The following is an 18930-nucleotide window of genomic DNA, read 5'->3' as shown; positions in this document are numbered from 1 at the left end:
TACGCTCCTCGCATTCCTGCTACGTGCACATCCGTGATCAACGCCCCGCCCGCGACCATCTCCGGCTGTGGTGTCCTGGGTTGGAGCGATCCTTGGGGGTATCTGCCCAACCAGCCTTTCCAGGCAAACTGCACAAAGCGCGCTTTGTGCGCATTCCCCTCTTCCTCCCCTTCCCCGAACGAATCTGAGGGCCCTTGTCTGGGAACGTAGGTAAGGCCGTTAAGATTCTTCACTGTGTCCTTTTCCTGTGAATACTGTACCTTGTAAATAAATCCTGTGGTTTGTTTCCAACCTGGCCATCATCGTCCTTTCAACATTGGCCTAGCATTGCCCGAATTAAAACCGCTCGATCGGGTTCAATAGTGTTAATGGCATGAGTTACGCGACGCACAACCGCTCGGGCATTCAATACCAGCGTGACTCATGCGAGGTTCAGTCCCCGTTCTCACAGCTGCGTGTGTTGAAGGTACTCGGGTCGTGACCGTTAACCCTTCCACGCGTAGCTGCAGGCTCGGCGGCTGGAATTGCTTAGCAATCTGTCCACCACGAGTGTAGTGTGGGTGGCGGCCTCGTGGACTCGGAGTTTGAGGGGAGCAGGGCTTAATCCCCCCTTAGTACGTCTACGAACCCGAGATCCGCAATAAAATTGGTAGTCAGTAATGGGATTTGAACCCTGACACCATCAAAATTGGTGTCCGGGAGTGGGATATTTGGACCTGGAGTGCGCTTCACGTACTCAAAATTTACGAGCGTACAAAATTTAGTTTAAAAACATTTTTTTTGAGTTCGTGCAATGGCTGGCCAGGATGACCAGGTGCCGGTGGGAGTAGGAAATGTGGACGAATTAATGACCCAGGACCAGCAGGAACAATTGTTAGAATGGGGAGTTGATGAGGGTGCAGAGGAGGAGGAGAAAATGGCGGTGGAAACCGAGCCCGCTGTGCAATTGGGGGTTATGGACATGCAATTATTCATGACTCAAATCACGGCATACATGGAAAAGATGAGTGAGAAATCCACCAGGGAAATGAACAAAGTAGGTGGTCAAATGAGTAATCAGATGAACACCATGAGAGAGGAAACGAACGGAAATATGAAAAAGATGGCTGAACGGATGGATACCATGAGGGAGGAATCCAGGTGCAACATGGAAAAGATGGGGGAGGACATTGAGCGTCAGATGTGCAGGGAGGCAGCAGTGGTACGTGACGAGGTGACGCGGTGCGAGGAATGCGTAGAAGGGGAGATTTCGGAGGCGCACCGGGAAATAAAGGAGGAAAAAGAAGAAATAAGGTTATGGAGCATGTACAAAGTTTGTGTTCGCACCGTGATGACATGCTTGCTAAACAAATGGAAAGTTTGCAGGTGCTGGCAGAGAAGCGGGGGAAGGAGAGCCCCGAGGTGAGTTATAATTGCGGAAATGTGTTTGATGCGAACGGGTGCTCAGCGAGCTTGGGGGTTGGGCGAGACCCGGGCGGTCGTGAAGGGCCCATTGTGAGGGGTGAGACTGACACGGAGTGCGTGGAGAGAGAGTGCGTACCGGAGTGTGTAGAGAGAGAGTGCGTACCAGAGTGCGTGGAGAGAGAGTGCACACTGGAGTGTGTGGAGAAAGAGTGCACACCAGAGTGTGTGGAGTGAGAGTGCACACCGGAGTGTATGGAGAAAGAGTGTGCACCGGCGTGTGTGATGACAGAGTGTGTGAAAGGTGTGTGCACCGGCGTGTGCGATGACTGAGTGTGTGAAAGGCATGTGTGCACCTGGGTGTGCGAGTATAGAGTGGGTCGCGAGGTGTGATGACGTGGCTCAGGCATCGATACCTACCTGGTAGTGCTTAGCGGGACGAGTAGCGTACGCGAGCCCCCGGTGAGTGGTGTGCCGTGGGGACCGGAGGGAATAGGTGCTGCGTCGGTCTCACAAGGACCGGCGTGCACGATTCGTGCCTCCGGCATCTGCACGGTATTGTTTGCGCCGTACCGCGGCAAGGGCGATCGGCGGGTTTTGAGGGGAGGTTTGGATTTTCGGAGCCACGCACCTTACCGGGTGAGGTGCTCTGACCGTGGCCGGTTGGGTCATCGTGCGTGGGACCACAAGGCCCCGTGCAGGGATGGAGCCCGGCACTTGGGTCCATCAATTCCACCCCATTCGGATCGTCAATGCCGGCCGGACAACCCATACAGGTGACCAACCACCCGCATGGATCGCTCGGCCCTTCGAGGCCGAGCCGCGACAAGGTACCTCCACATGGAGGGGCTCATAGTGTAGAGGACTGGGGGGAGTAGTGTACCCCACGTAGGGGAATGGTAGTGTGACCATTCCTCCCACGGTGGGAGGGCCATGAGCACTAGTTTAGGGGGATGGCAGTGTTAGGCCCATAGAGGGGCCAGCAATGGTTGCCTCCATGGGGCACCGAAACTAGCCGAGGGAGGGTTAGGATAATTGTTAGGGATTTAGAGAGACCATAGGGACAAGAATTAAGTAGTGACACTGAACTGTAGAGGGGACGTAGAGAGTTTAGTGGTTGGTAACAAAGGGTGTGCAAAGTTTAAAGGGACGACGAGGGAAGCACGAGTTCTAGGGGAAATTAGTTAGATAGATGATGCTGTGTGTTTGAGGAATTGTGTGTGAAAATATATGCAATTGTGTTGAGGTGTGAGAATAAAAGGTGTGGAATGCATGGTGTGCATATGCTTGGTGTGGAATGCATGGTGCGAAGGATTGAATGGGGGGAATGGAACCCATTGACGAAAGCCCGGGTGGGTAGTTTAAAGTTAGGTAGAGGGTGCAGGTAAATTGCATGGATATTGACACCTGTGGTGCTGATGGTAGAACGTAGTGTTTTGTGAAGTGCATGAGGCAGTGGAATGGCTGGGCGTGTGGTTTAATTGGTAGTTATGGTTATTGAGGCACTCCGTCACTGGGAGCTCGTCGGCCAGGTAAGGCCACAGGTAGGCTCTGGGAACCAATGAGGTTAGCGTGTGAGTGGGGCCCGAGGATCCAGGGAAGGGGCCCGGGTTGCCCAATGCCAAGCAGGGCATCGAGGGGGTAAGCACCAGGGAGGGCCTTCCCCAAGTAGATTGGGGTAAGGAGCAGGCAAGCTCAGGAGGCGGCTCCAGTGGACGGAGGGGCGCAGGTAAGTAGACCTGCTGGTAGAGCCACATGACCCAGCCCCGAAATTGTGCGAGGGCACAGGGAGAAAATTTGTTGGGTGAGACCCAAATTTAGGAGGGCACCACAGTGTGGGAAATGGGAATTTGGGTTCTTAGAACCACATAGTTTAAAGAGGCCTACTGGCAGGGTACGACCCAGGGAGTTTAAAAGAGTAATGTTGTTAGTGTAGTTAGGATGTGAGACCCCTTCGCACCATCCACAACCATTCACCTCGGAGGACGAACTTCACACCATAACGCTCTGTAAGCTGTTTGGGAAGTAAGACGCATCACGACGTGAGTGAAACATTGCTTTATTCCATCCTTTCCCTCCTGGGAGAACCTGGGAGGGATTTGGGGACGAATTTGGTGTTAGAGGGGGATATGGGAGACAGGACGTAGAGACGAATTCTAAATACAAGGGGGGCTAGGGTAGTGTAGCCAACGGTGGGGGTACATATGGTTAGGGACGAGCTTGCTCCGCTCACTCTGCCACGTTCCTCTCACCGCACCAGGTATGGTGGTGCCTGGTCACCTTGTTTTTCATATGCCACTGGTTGCTTTTCCTTGTGCTTGTTGCGCCTTGTCTTCCTCCCCACCCAGGACCATTTGGAGGCCCACCTGGTGCAGCATCTTGCTGCCAAACATCTCATCATCTAGCACCTATGGACCAAAAGCGTTGTGGCCCCGCACCTCTGCTGTGGCAGCTCTTGGCTGCTTTATAATTCGGGCCAACCTTCGGACCACCTGTTGGGTGGCATTCGGGCCAAGCTTCGGACCACCTGTTGGGTGGCACTGGCACCACACACACACACACATGGATCACCTGTCGAGTGGCACTGATGCCACGCATTTGGACCATGTGTCAAGTGGCCCTGCTTGTGCATAAAGAAAGTGATCCACGTGTGCAATTGTGACGATTTAGATGGCCCTGATCTTCAAATGGCCTGTATGCCGGTCAGGGCCAGCCGGTTTTTGTTAGTCCGCACACCGGAAGAAGCCACAAGAAGATGATACAAGCAGCAAGTGCCTCCATTCCTTTCTCCATTTCTTTCCTCAAGTCCAGGTCCTGGGTTGTAGTGTGTAAATAAAGGTTAAGTTTTGTGCATGTAAATATAGGAATGTTGCCCACCGGCTATGTGTTTAGTTTCAAAATTCCGGAAATGCGCGAACAGTTGTGGGTGTGCATCTGTTAGATAGCTGCTCAACGCATTAGGAGAGACATATCTAGAGTAAGTGATGTCGCACACAGGGGTTAGAGTTAAATGTTAGGGGGATTACATCTATGTGTGACACTAATGGTAAGAGTAATAATTCAATACCAGACTCTACCGGTCATTCCGCCTGATGTCGACTCGGGACATGTCTGGTTAGAGAGGGGGGTCGTGTTGCGGTTTTGTAAATAAAGGCGATCCCCCCCCCCCCCCCCATAGTTAGTTACACCACAACATGTAGCCTCGCTTAGTTTGTTATTTCTTATTAAATGTGAAGTATAGTCTCCTTCCCAGTGTTAGTATGCGTTGAGGCAGGCAGGATAATGGTAGGCCTCATTGCAGCCTAAAGTGCCTTGTCATGGGCCTAGGACAAGCCTTGCATGCCCGAGGGAGGAGATGGAGGGCGTGGCCGGAGAACAGCGAACAGCCAATGGGAGCTGAAGGGAGTGGGCAAGGGTAACCAATAAGGGGCTGTCACGACATGTGACCCCAGGCGGCCAATGAAGGCCCATGGTACGTTCGAGTGGTGGGTTCGGGGGGCTATAAAAGCCGGCCCGAACCCCCGCTCTCTCTCTCTCTGCCCTGACTCTCTCTCTCTCTGCCCCGACTCTCTCTCTGCCTGGACTCCCTGCATAAAGACGCTCTCTCTGCCATGCGCGCTCTGCCTCGCTGACCCTGAGATACGCTCCTCGCATTCCTGCTACGTGCACATCCGTGATCAACGCCCCTGCCGCGACCATCTCCGGCTGTGGTGTCCCGGGTTGGAGCGATCCTTGGGGGTATCCGCCGAACGAGCCCGTCCAGGCAAACTGCACAATGCGGCCGTGCTTTGTGCGCATTCCCCTCTTCCTCCCCTTCCCCGAACGAATCTGAGGGCCCTTGTCTGAGAACGTAGGTAAGGCCGTTAAGATTCTTCACTGTGTCCTTTTCCTGTGAATACTGTGCCTTGTAAATAAATCCTGTGGTTTGTTTCCAACCTGGCCCTCATCATCCTTTCAACATTGGCCTAGCATTGCCCGAATTAAAACCGCTCGATCGGGTTCAATAGTGTTAATGGCATGAGTTACGCGACGCACAACCGCTCGGGCATTCAATACCAGCATGACTCATGCGAGGTTCAGTCCCCGTTCTCACAGCTGCGTGTGTTGAAGGTACTCGGGTCGTGACCGTTAACCCTTCCACGTGTAGCTGCAGGCTCGGCGGCTGGAATTGCTTAGCAATCCGTCCACCACGAGTGTAGTGTGGGTGGCGGCCTCGTGGACTCGGAGTTCGAGAGGGAACAGGGCTTAATCCCCCCTTAGTACGTCGACGAACCCGAGATCCGCAACAATATTATGGAGTGTGTCAGGAAAGTTATAAATATATGATAATACATTAAATCCTATTGTGAGTAAAGTTGGCATAAACGATGTTGCATTGATCGGTTGACTGACTGCCTGGACGCAACTGAGGTTGTGGATCTACTGATGTACCAGCTATTGATGTGGATCCATGATCGAGGGTGTGGATCTACTGATGTACAATCTATTGATGTGGATCCATGATCGAGGTTGTGGATTCACCGTTTGGCGAGGTCCTGGGCTGAAAGGATCGAAACCTTGAGGAAGAACGGTGTCCAGCTGATGATATGTGCAGTCGGGAAACTAGTCAATTGCTTACAGGTTAAGGTTCTTGCTTTAGGTAGAGGAACTATGTGCGACTAAGGGTGCTACAGGAATGTGGAATTTATTTGTTTCATGCTTTAGCATTCACCGTATCTGCATTGCCTATTTGCTTCTGGCCTCCCACCTGTGCGTAGCACGGGTATCTCACTGGTATATATAATACTGTATATATATGTATATTAGGATATTTAAAAAAAAAAAGAACTTCGGAATTCAAATTTGTAGAACCCACCATTTTGTGACATTTAATGAAAAAGTAACTCATGCAAATTTTTGTGAGAATTTAATAATATTTAGAGGTTGCTCAAGCATGTTGTAACAGGTAGTTAAGGCGCACAGAAAGGCATTGGGAATCACACACACATTGGGAAACCAATGGCCTCAAATGCTCTGCTCTGCAGAAATAATCCCTGTTTTTGTGCATAGTACTGATTCCGCACACATCAGTAAATGATGGAAAGGTTTTGGGCAAACAGTGTTGTTCATACAGAACATACAAATATACAGAGATTGATTTGCCTGTCGCATGAAACATTCCAGTGGCATAATAAAGAGAGAAAGAAAGAAGAGTTCCTTGGGATTGTAAATAGTAAACACCAGAGCACTCCATGGATCCTGTAACCCCAAATACCCACACCTCTCACAGCATCCCAACAGGCGCCTCGTTACTGCACATCAGCCATGGAGATTGAGCTAGGCTGGTCATCCACTCCCAACCATTACCCCAGTTGATGGCTGGCTTAGCTCATGAGCTGCTAACCAAAGTGCCCATTTCTTTGTGACCACCCACATGACAGAAGAGCAGTCCGAACAATTAGCCACGTAAGTAGTGCTACCGTAGCTTAAAAAAGCTTTCTCTAGACAGGTGCTCAAAGGCTTCCCGACGTTCCGCAAATTCCCTCGAATCTTTCGGCACCGACATCCACTGGAAGCATAAAGCTTCAGCAAACACCGCCGAGGGATCTCCCACGAGAGCCATGTTTGCTCGGGATCCTGAAGGAACGTTACATCTTTTTGCTCCGCTGAAAGCTTACTCATGTTACGACTTCGCTGCTTTCTGATGTGAGCTTTAATGTCAACATTCGGACTTCACTCGCTTTGCATACATTTGTTGCAGCAGGATGACGTGTAGTAGTTCTAATCAACTGTTTACTGGTAAGGATCTGGTGCTTCCAGTATGAGAGATAAAATGTCCAAACTCGAACTGTGTACCCACCAACTGTGCTACCAATGGAAGTACACACAAATTATTTAAAGGGGTGTGCATGAGAGACTTTTCCGCTAAAGTCTTTCACGAACCGGCTGGCAAGGCCTGACGTTCAACTAATGTTCGACTAACGTCAGGACAGGAATTTTTAGTTCAGAGTGCAGGCGATAACTGGTCATTTTGTCGTGAAAGACACCTTGTCATATCCAAATGATGGAGGATAACCAGGCCGAACAGTTTACGTTTTGTATCCCACCGATAGGTCAGATCTGGATTCGGACATGAACCAAAATTTAATCGACTTGTTCTTCATATCTACCCAACTTATCCACCAAGTTTCGCCAAAACTCGTCCAAAACTATTTGAAATATCGTGCGATATATCGTTTTTTGCCCTTTCTGTCAATGATGAAGAATCACTTAACAAAAGTATCCGATCCGAATCGGAATTCCGATCTTCACCAAAATCGAATCGATTGGTCCTTGTGAGGTTGTGACACTCTCAATATGTCCATCAAGTTCCGTCCGAATCCATCCACAACTTTTTGATATATCCTGTGCACAAACACACAAACAAATGAAAAATCACTCATAGAGCGACACTTGGCAAAAGAGAATAAAGTAGAATAATGACACTCGGTAGAGCATACTTTTGACCTCAAAAATAATTGGTGGTTGAATTCAGTTAGCTGAAATGCAAATGTTCTTAAATTTTTAAGTTAATCGAATGAAAATTGCCAATTTTAGAAATTTGGCCTATGTTTAACTTTTGGCCTATGTTGACCTTTTGACCTATGTTGACCTCAAAAAATAGTTGATGGCTCAATTCGGTTAGCTGATATGTAAATTATATTCAAATTTCAAGTCAATCGGATGAAAATTGAGGATTTTCGAAATTTGAAAAGGTTGTTGACCTTTTGACCTATGTTGACCTCAAAAAATAGTTGATGGCTCAATTCGGTTAGCTGATATGTAAATTATATTCAAATTTCAAGTCAATCGGATGAAAATTGAGGATTTTAGAAATTTGAAAAGGTTGTTGACCTTTTGGCCTATGTTGACCTTTTGGCCTAAGTTGACCTCAAATATAGTTGATGGTTGAATTCAGTTTGCTGACATGTAAATCCTATTCAAATTACCAGTCAATCGGATTAAAATTGAAGATTTTAGAAATTGCAAAAAGTGGTTGACCTTTGGCCTATGTTGATCGTTTGACCTCAAAAATATATAGGATTTTGTCGGACCACGAACTCTACCATTTGGTGAATTTTCGTGAAGATGTTTAAAAATGTGACCCGTAGGCAAGTATATGTGAGTTGACAGACAAACACACACACAAACAAACCAAAGTGATCAACATACTTGTCAAAACATTTTTTTTTGCCAAGTAACAAACAAACAAACAGACAGGGAAGCAGACAGGGATGAAAACATAACGTGCATCCATTTTCGGTGGCAGAGGTAATAAGACGTCTGTTGTTGGAGGTGAAATGTCGGTTATAAAAGGTACAAGAAGAGTCATTTTGGTCAGGTCAGTCTTTTGGGACTACCACTGGTAACATGTAACCCAGTGCTACCTGCCACATGGTCGGGTAGTCGGTGACCAAACCAACACCCCTCACTGGCTTTGTGAGTGGGGAGAGTGACTGTGATACCTTGCCAGGACTAAAAGCAACACCTGGCAAAGGGTGGATGAGCTCCCTTAGGGAGCCAAGGCCATCCGGTAAGGAGATGGTGTCTCCTAAAAAAAACACCCATCCGGTTTGGACCGGTTCAAGTCAGACAGAAGACTTTAAAAATGGTACGTGCTGCTTCTTTGCTTGAAAAGGATAGAGCAATAGAGCATGGACAATCCCCATCAGTTGGCATGCATGGGGAGGAGGGAATTCCTCTTGAGGAAATGCCCCTCTGAGTACGGTGAGAAAAGCAGCACCATTGTTATGACGTCACAGGTACCCAGAGTATCCCAGGAAGTGATGGTCGTGACGTCACTCCCCCCAAGCTCAGTGGCTTTGTTAAATGTTTGTCTCGTCAGTATGTCCGTGTGTGTGTGTGTGTGTGTGTGTGTGTGTCTGCTCTACTATGAGCCTCAGCCCATGTATTAAAAATAAATAAATAAAATGATTAATAATAAAAAAATAGTGGCAACCTGGTGTGCTTGCAGAAGAGAGAAGCACAGTGGCAACACCTCAATAATTTGCTTTAGAAGCTCCTAAAGTGTTGTTTTTTTAAATTCTGATATGCTGAGGGTCTCTTTTCAAGTTCGTATAGACAGGCCTGTATTTTTGTCATTGTTGCTTGGAAAACTTTATTGTTATTGGATTGCATCATTGTATGACCAATGTGGAGTCATTACGTGAAGCTATATTGCAATAACAATTGGTCTGGATATATCAAAGAAGTTTATCAGGATCAAATTCGTATTTTGGTTTTCATCTCCTTCCTGCACCACCTCCATTGTATCACTACCTCCACCACCAAAGGTGGTCATTTGCATCTGTCTGTTTGTTAATTTGCGAAATCGAAGATTCGCAAGAACATTGGTTGCTCTGGTATTCTGTCTCAACCGCCGACAGGTTGAAATGTGAGTATGTCTATTAATTAGGTACTGTTTGAATGTGAGTTGGACCGTCAATACGTACGTCTATTAATTACGTGCTATTGGATTATTACAGGTTGAATTCAAATGAATTGAATTAAGATTACTTTTTGTCACTGATCTACACAAAATTACCCCACAATGTCAAAGTGGATTTTTTTTTTAACTTTTACAAAATAATTAAAAATTAAAAGCTTAAATGTGTGGAGTCAATAAGTATTCAACCCCTTTGCTATGACACTCCAAATTGAGCTCAGGTGCATCCAATTTCCTTGGATCATCCTTGAGATGTCTCTACAACTTGATTGGAATCCACATGTAGCCAATTCAATTGATTGGACATGATTTAGAAAGAAACACACCTTTCTATATGAGGTCCAACAGTTGACAGTCCATGTCCCCCAGGGGAGGCTTACCTTGGCGATAGATATTTGATCGCAGATATCTAGTTATTATTATTATTATTATTACTGGAAGCACCTGCTCTCTAAGCATCCACGATGGAGGTTATGTTATTATCCTTATTACCTCCGCTACCAAAGGTGGATGGACGTTATGTGTTTCACCCCTGTCTGGTTGTTATGACGAAAATTGAAAATTTCCATCATATCTCTCATTTGTCTCATTTGTTTGTCGGTCGGTCTGTCTCATTTGTTTGTTTGCATGTTTGTTTGTCTGTGAGTGCGATGACTCGTGAACACTTTCAGCTCTCTTACTCAAACTTTAGCAGAGGATTCTGAAAGAAAAAAAGTGAGGCTGTCAATGTTTTTGACTATATATGTCAAATGTCAAGGTCATAGGTCAAGGTTTAAAAAAATTTCATCATATCTGTTAGCCTACCGCCTGACGCCTTCTTGTATATATATATATATATATATATATATATATATATATATATATATATATATATATATATATATATATATATATATATATATATATATATATGTATGCAGTCACGTGAAAAAGTAAGTACACCCCATGTAAAGTTTTGCCTTTTTCAACATATTTCAACATACAGCTATTTGATCTTCATTTCAACAATATTGATAGATAAAGGTGATATAATATAACAAATATCATGAAACATTTACATTTTGTGGTCCATTGTATAATTTAAATAAACATAAATGCAAATTTCTCATGTGGAAAAAGTAAGTATACCATTGGCTCCAATAGGTGGTATTTTTGGCCCTTTGGCAGAATCAACCTCAAGTAGGCGTTTCTTATAACTGTCTACCAGTCTCTGACATCGACTGGGAGAAATTTTTGCCCACTCCTCCATGCAGAATTCTTTCAGCTGTGCGATGTTTGAGGGGTTTCTTGCATGCACAGCTCGTTTCAAATCCCCCCACAACATCTCGATGGGATTTAGATCCGGGCTTTGACTTGGCCATTCCAGAACCCTCCATTTCTTTCTTTTCAACCATTCCTTGGTGGATTTACTGGTATGTTTAGGGTCATTGTCATGTTGCAAGGTCCACCTTCGGTTGAGCTTCAACTTTCTGACAGATGGCCTCACATTATCCTCAAGCACCCCCTGGTACAAGGAAGAATTAATAGTGGATTCTATGATGGTGAGCTGCCCAGACCCTGATGCAGCAAAGCTGCCCCACCCATAATATTTCCACCACCATGCTTTACAGTTGGTATCAGGTTCTTGTGGTCAAATGCTGTCTTTGGTTTTCGCCAAACATGTCTTCTGGTACTGTGACCAAATAGCTCTACCTTTGACTCATCTGTCCAGAGCACATTGTTCCAGAAGTGCTGGTCTTTGCCTTGGTGTTCATTGGCAAACTTTAGTCTTGCCCTGATGTTCTTTCTGGACAGCAAAGGTTTCCTCCTGGCACACCTCCCATGTAGATCAAATTTGGGCAGCCTCTTTCTTATGGCAGACTCGTGCACTTTGGCATCAACAGTGGCAAGAGCTACCTGTAGGTCCCGTGATGACATTCTGCGGTTCTTAGAGACTTCTTTCAGCATCTTGCGGTCTGCTCTCGGGCTGAACTTGCTGGGGCGGCCTGGCCTGAACAAGTTGGCAGTTGTTTTTGGATCTTCTCCACTTGTGGATGATCTTCCGGACAGCGAATGATTGATTTCAAATTGTTTGGAGATCTTTTTAAATCCCTTCCCAGACTCGTCGGCATTTATAACCTTCTTTCTGAAGGCCTCAGAGAGCTCTTTTGATCTAGGCATGGTGACGCCGCACACTTCAACAACAAAGAGCAAACCAAACTAAATGTCTGAGGTTTAAATAAGACAGGTTCCTCCAAGATCCTCTCTAACGATGTTCTAATCATTTGCACCTGAGCTGGTGCACCTGATTCTAATTTTAGGTATTTGAAGTAGTGATAAATGTAGGGGTGTACTTACTTTTTCCACATGCGAAATTTGCATTTATGTTTATTTAAATTATACAATGGACTACAAAATGTAAATGTTTCATGATATTTGTTATATTATATCACCTTTATGTATCAATATTGTTGAAATGAAGATCAAATAGCTGAATGTTGAAATTTGTTGAAAAAGTCCAAACTTTGCATGGGGTGTGCTTACTTTTTCACATGACTGTATATGTGTGTGTGTGTTTGTTTGTTAATAGTTATGATGAAAATTGAACATCTTCGTCATATGTCGGTCTGTCTTGTTTGTTTGCATGTTTGTTTGTCCGTGAGTGTGATAACTCGTGAATGCTTTCAGCTCGCTTCGTCAAAATTTACCAGAGAATCCCAAAGGGGAAAAAACTGAGGGTGTCAATGTTATTTGACTATATACACTACCGGTCAAAAGTTTTAGAACACCTCAATTTTACCGGTTTTTATTGAAATTTACGCAGTTTAATGTCTCAATGTACTCTGAAATTAAGCATATAACAAATAAACAATTGGAGATAAAGAAGAAATCATAGAATCATTTTGTTTAACAAAATTTAATTTAAAATTTTGACCCAGCAAAGTAGCCACCTTTTGCAGATATAACCGCCGAACACACTCGTGGCATTCTTTCCACAATGGAAATCAAATATTGTTCGGGAAGTTCTTCCCAACACTGTTGCAGAAGTTCCCACAAATGTGTTGCACTTGTAGGTTGCTTTGCTTTCACCCTTCTATCCAGTTCAGCCCAAACCAGTTCAATGGGGTTTAAGTCTGGAGACTGTGCTGGCCATTCCATGATTTGAAGCCTACCGTCTTGTTCTTTTCCTCTGAGGTAGTTTTGACATAGCCTGGAGGTGTGTTTCGGGTCATTATCTTGCTGTAGAATGAACGCCTGACCAACTAGGCGTACACCAGAGGGTATTGCACGGCGCTGCAAAATGCTGTAGTTGCCCTTTTGGTTCAGGGTGCCAGTCAATTATTTATTTATTTATTTTGGTTCACGAGTTATCAAGTGACCACTATATTCGTCATGGGTGTGTGTCTGTCTGTGCGTCGGTCTGTGTGCGTCTGTCCGCAGCATAACTACCCAATGATATCATCCGATCTTGATGAAACTTGGCTGGGAGGTTGATATCATGATCTAGTTGTGTCCTGCCTAGAGTGGGCGTATTGCGCCCATTGTGGGCGGAGCCATGCCCAAAAAAGATGTATTTTTAGGGGGTAATCGAGTTCAAGCTACATCTTCTCCGAAGGAGTTGGTGGAATCTGACAGGGGTTTCGGTATTTGGTTAGGCCAATATCATGTGTCTAGTCCCACAGAGCTCGATTTTTCATTTTCGCCCCAAGGTCACAAGGTCACGAAATTTAGAAAAGTCGATTTTTGATGGTTTTATTACATTGTTCGCTTCCTGATAGGGTGAAATGTCGTACATGATCTTATATTATCACATACATCATGAAATACAAGTTTTCCAACAAATTTCAGAATCTTCGACCTTTGACCTTTGAAGGTCACAAAGGTCAAAGTTTCAAAGTTGTCGGAATCGAACCGAATTTTCGGTATTGTGTAGCTAACGAACCTCATAACTGATTATACATTATTTTCTATCTCATTTCATGGTCAGTAACCTCCGTTTTGACATTTCCGGGCCTGGCCTGTCCGGGCCTGTTTCGGTTATAGTCCTTCCTTTGTCATTGAATACCGCTCGCTCGTGAACCATCGTCGTCTCCTGACTTGTCTCCTTTAAATTAAAACGAAATTGAAGATTATGGATTAATGAATCGGTTGTACCAAAATAATAAAAATGAGAAAATGTATGTGTCAGAGACATAAATTTTTTGTTGAATAAAAGTTAAAATCACAAACCAAATGAAATATCCAGGTGGAACAATGTCTTAAATAAATTGGTTGCTGGCATTCTGCAACAAAAATAACCGGGAATTCCAGATTTTGTCGGGTTTATTTGGGCAAGTGCAAACATATGCAGGTAAAGTACTGTATAAGGCAGCGTTTGGGCTCCGCACCTGAATCTATGTGTCTAACTAAGATTTCAGTTTCTCGAGATGTCATGACTTCACAAAATGATTTACTTCACAGCGTATTGTGCTAATGGCAGGCATTTCATGAGTAATGAATGCAAACCTATGAAATTATTAAATATTTCAGGAAATGATTTGTTTGGTGGGGAAAATGGTTCGCTTAAAAGTGAGGAGGTGCTTTCCCAGACAAAGAAGTCTGGTTTGTTTTGTGCTTGGTGAAAAAAGCTTTTGTTTTTAAAATGCCCTAATCTTGAAACACTAGGAGGGGTTTTCCATACAAGCACCAAAGAAACAAGCGGCTGACAGAGCTACTCAGTCTCTCACGTCTGGCTCTGAGCCAGCCCTGCTGACAGCATCTGCCAGAGTGTGCGGGGAAGGGGTTGACCCCCTTCTAATCCAAATTTTATACCGACCTCTATTTATTTAATTATTGCTCTTTATTTATTTAAGTATTGTATTTGGGTCTGTTTGTTTGTCTGTCTGTCCGTTTGTCCACACAGAACGTGAGTATGCTTTTCTTTGCCACCGTTGGTCCAATTGCGAAAAAAAAATTCACCATAGGAGCGCCTCCTCCTGTATAATGTTTTTGGAGAATTATGACGTCATAGGTCACGTGGTACTGGCGCCATCTTGCAAAAACCGAAAAACTTTGCACCTCTATATCTCCGAAACCGCTCCATAGAAAAACGTTAAACATGGCTCATAGCAAAGTACTCCCTATGGGGACCAACATGTATTCATGATGATGTCACAGGTGCCCTAATTATGACGTCATAATTAAACGAGTTGAATGTTTGATCCGATCAGTTTGAAATTTTTTGAGCATGATGTACACAAACACGTTGGCATGGTTACGTATTCTTGTTTATCTATTGCACCGTGCCCTTCAAACAAGAAGCTACATCGCAAATAGCTACAACGTGGGCTCCAACTATCACGATTTTCCACGAGATCTTGTGACCTTTTGCCAGAAATCGTAACAATCGCAAGATTTTTTGTCACGGCAGGCAAACAACAGATGAAGAAGCCAATTCCCCCACCTGCTCAATGAGGCAATGGCAAATGTTACATGTGTTTATCATCTAATGGCATGAACAAGAACGACTCTCAATTTTTCCACAGGGCTGCTGATTTTGCAATTTGACCAAGGTTAAGTGCAGAAGCTGTTGCCTGGTTTTAGGGAGGAACATAGTGTTCCAGGGCCTTATAATCAGGAATGGCGATATGTTGTCAAATGAGGACTTTTGGATATGTTTCTGTGTTAAATGTGCAACTGTTAACTGGAATATATTGTATATCATTATCTTTGTGCAATGCCGGTAGTATAGCTTAGCATGATGTACACTCAAGCCTGAGGCGCGTGCGATTTGGTCTCTTCCGAAGACAGAAGACTCTTCTGGAAGATTGCTTTTCGCCGAACAGGCAGAAGAGAAGCAAAATGGCGGCCAAACATGTATTACTCGCGCTCATGATGGAAGAATTAGACAAAGATGACACTACATCACAAGTTGATGCAAATATCCAGATTGTGTTTTCACTTGCAAGTTTTGCTGCGTAAGTATAACCTCTTCTCTTCCGCCTCTTCTGCTGGATAATGGAAGCGGCAGAAGAGCTTCCGAGAAGAGAAGAGTCCAAATCGAACGACCGGAAGAGTCTTCCGGAAGTCTCTTCCTCTTCCAGAAGTGCAAATCGCACGTGCCTATGGTGTTGGCTTAGCGGTTAGGGTGCTGGCTTGGGATCCTAGGATCCTGGGTTAGAATCCGGTCGATCGTTGCATTAACGCAACTGGGGGTTGACTCAGCCTGTCATCCTTCCAAGGTCGGCAAATTGAGTACCACTTCACTGGTAATTCCATGTGTATCGCAAGAGGCAACTAACAGGGTTGGCGGCAGGAAGGGCATCCGGCTATAAAATATTGCTTCAAAAAGGGGACCATGGTGCCCAAAAAAGGCCAACCCCAGCTCTGTGGGGGAAAATGGCCTCTAATGCTGTTTTTTTTCATGTACACTCACATTTGAGCTGTCTAGTCTTGGTTTAAATCTCAACCCAGGTATGTTGCATGCATGGCGATACATCAGTGCATGCCATGCAGCATCCATCGGATGAACGTTAAGCCAGAAGACCCGTCTGGGAGAACTCATTGTTGGTGGGTGCTAAATACCCCAAAGTAGTTGAGTTATCGCCGCTATCTTGGAACATAATACAAATTCCAGTCCTGAGCTGACTGACGACTGCATGGGAAGGTAGTAGTAAACCACACATCATAAGTCTTGCCAAGAGAATGCGTAAGCAGAGTATGGTGTTGGTGTTGGTGATGATCACGATGATGATCTTTGTGGTAATGTTGCCATTGAGGGCAGAATGGGCCAGAAAGTATTCTGAGATGCACAAAAAATACCAGGATTGTCAAATTGTCTTATTACCTCCGCCACCAAAGGTGGATGGAGGTTATGTTTTCACCCCTGTCTGTCTGTTCGTTTGTGAACAAAATATCTCAAAAAGTTGTGGACGGATTCGGACGAAATTTGGCAGAGAGGTAGTGTATGTGACAAGGACGAAATGATTATATTTTGGTGTAGATCCGGATTCGGATCCGGCTACTATAATTTTTAAAGTGATTCTTCACCATTGGGAGAAAGGGCCAAAACGATACATAGCAGAATATCTCAAAAAGTTGTGGACGGATTTGGACGAAACTTGGTGGACCGGTTGTGTGTGTGTCCAGGAAGATTCGATTCGATTTTGGTGAAGATGTGAATATGGATTCGAATATGAGAATTATTTAATTATTTAAGTGAATCGTCACCATTGGGAGATTGGGCCAAAAACGATACTTAGCAGGATATCTAAAAATGTTATGGATGGATTTGGACGAAACTTGGTGGACATGTTGTGTGTGTGACAAGGAAAAATCGTTTCGATTTTGGTGAAGATCTGGATCCAGCTCGTATAATTTTTAAAGTGATTCTTCACCATTGAGTGATATGGCCAAGCAGGTGGAAGTATGCTCTCGACTGAGTGTTGTTCTAGTTCGCTATGCGACTTTAAGTCTTCGCATTTTCATTCCCAAACTCCTGCGTTTTCCAGGTTTCCAGCTATCTCAAGGTGGAACGTCTCTCTATTGCTCATATCCGCGGTGATATTGCAGAAAGCTGGAGCAATGATGTGAATGTGGGAAACGGAGTATCGAATGCGCCCCTCGTGGCCCCGGTTTGCATCATCTCTGAATAACCAGGCCTGGCGACAGAACAGGCAGCTGCGCCTGGTAAACGTCGGTGGAGAGCGCAGGCAGACCGGCCAGGGGAGCTTCTGATTGCAAAACACCGCCATGGGTTTCGTGCCAGACCCTCCATTCAGCAACTTCCGGTTGATGTTCTCACTGAAAATATGGAATTCATTAACACCTGCAGAGATGCATGAAAGAAGCAAGCAAGAGATAGGCCAAAAAAATTCAGATGGGGAAAAAACCCACTAATTAACCCATAAAGTGCTGGATTTACTGGTTAGTAGGCCATAAATGTTTTATTGTCATTGGCTTTTATCCACCAATTAGAAACAAGCTTTCATAAATTACCCGGGTATTATACATTGTAAGAAAGGTCATGACTCGTTGTTTGGGTTGACGTCAGTTTGAACTCATTTGCATATCGTGGCCTGACACTTTATGGGTAAACGGCAAAAGGCTGCAACCTGCTACATACTTATAGGCAACCATTTGCTGATTCCTGCTGAAGGTATCTATACACCTCTCTGCTGCAACGCTTTCATCGTTCCCTCGTGAACAACGTTCAGTGAATGGTTACAATATGTCAAGAGGCCTTTATGGTGCGAGAGTGAGATAGCCGCTGGAGCGCTGTGTTGAGGATGTGGGGATACGAGCGAACATGTGGCTCCAGCACCAAAAGCCCAGAAGGACTGACTACAGCTGTGGAGTTAATCGAACGCGAAAAGCAACGAGAACATGTGCAGGAAATATGAATCAGAGGGGGCCGAGTACGACGACCACCCCCAAAATCATATGCAAATTAACATGGATTGCAACCACGAAGAATGGACGCTGGTTTATATTCACAAATTCCATTCGGGATGCGTTTAAATATAACTTGCTTACTCATGCAGGATTATACGTTCAATATTACATCACAATATGCACATAAACATACGAAGGGCGTTCAATAAGTTATATGAACGAGAGGTCCTCACGATACCTCAATACAATCTGATATTTATTAATTTTCCAATATAATACACCAGACTAGGGGGAGTGGGGGGGGGGGGGGGAGGGAGGAGGCAGGAGAGGGAGGGGTGAGGAAGGGAGTGGTAGGGGGTTCATCACCTTTTCGTTGAATATCTGCTGGTGAATGTGCCGTTCATCACGTTTCTGAGTTAAGTGTGATGCCGATAAGGAAAAAGAAGAAGCCTTACTACCAACTTCGTACACTTCCGGAATTGTTTGATTTATTTGTGTTCAAATGTCTGGTGTTTTTTGTATTTATTTATGCGAATGTGTACTTGTATATAACTGTCATTAATTTAAAAAGGCTTCGGCTCTATCGAGCGATTTTTGAAAATTCAAAGAAACGAACTTTTTTTTATTTTTATTTGCCTAAAACACTCCCAATCACTCACTGATGAACCTCTGAAAGTTTGACAAAGATCCGTTCAGCCATCTCTGAGAAAAAT

The sequence above is a fragment of the Myxine glutinosa genome, chromosome 11, assembly GCF_964187855.1.
Source record: "Myxine glutinosa chromosome 11, kmMyxGlut1.1, whole genome shotgun sequence".
NCBI lineage: Eukaryota > Metazoa > Chordata > Myxini > Myxiniformes > Myxinidae > Myxine > Myxine glutinosa.
This window is presented reverse-complemented; position numbering follows the sequence as displayed.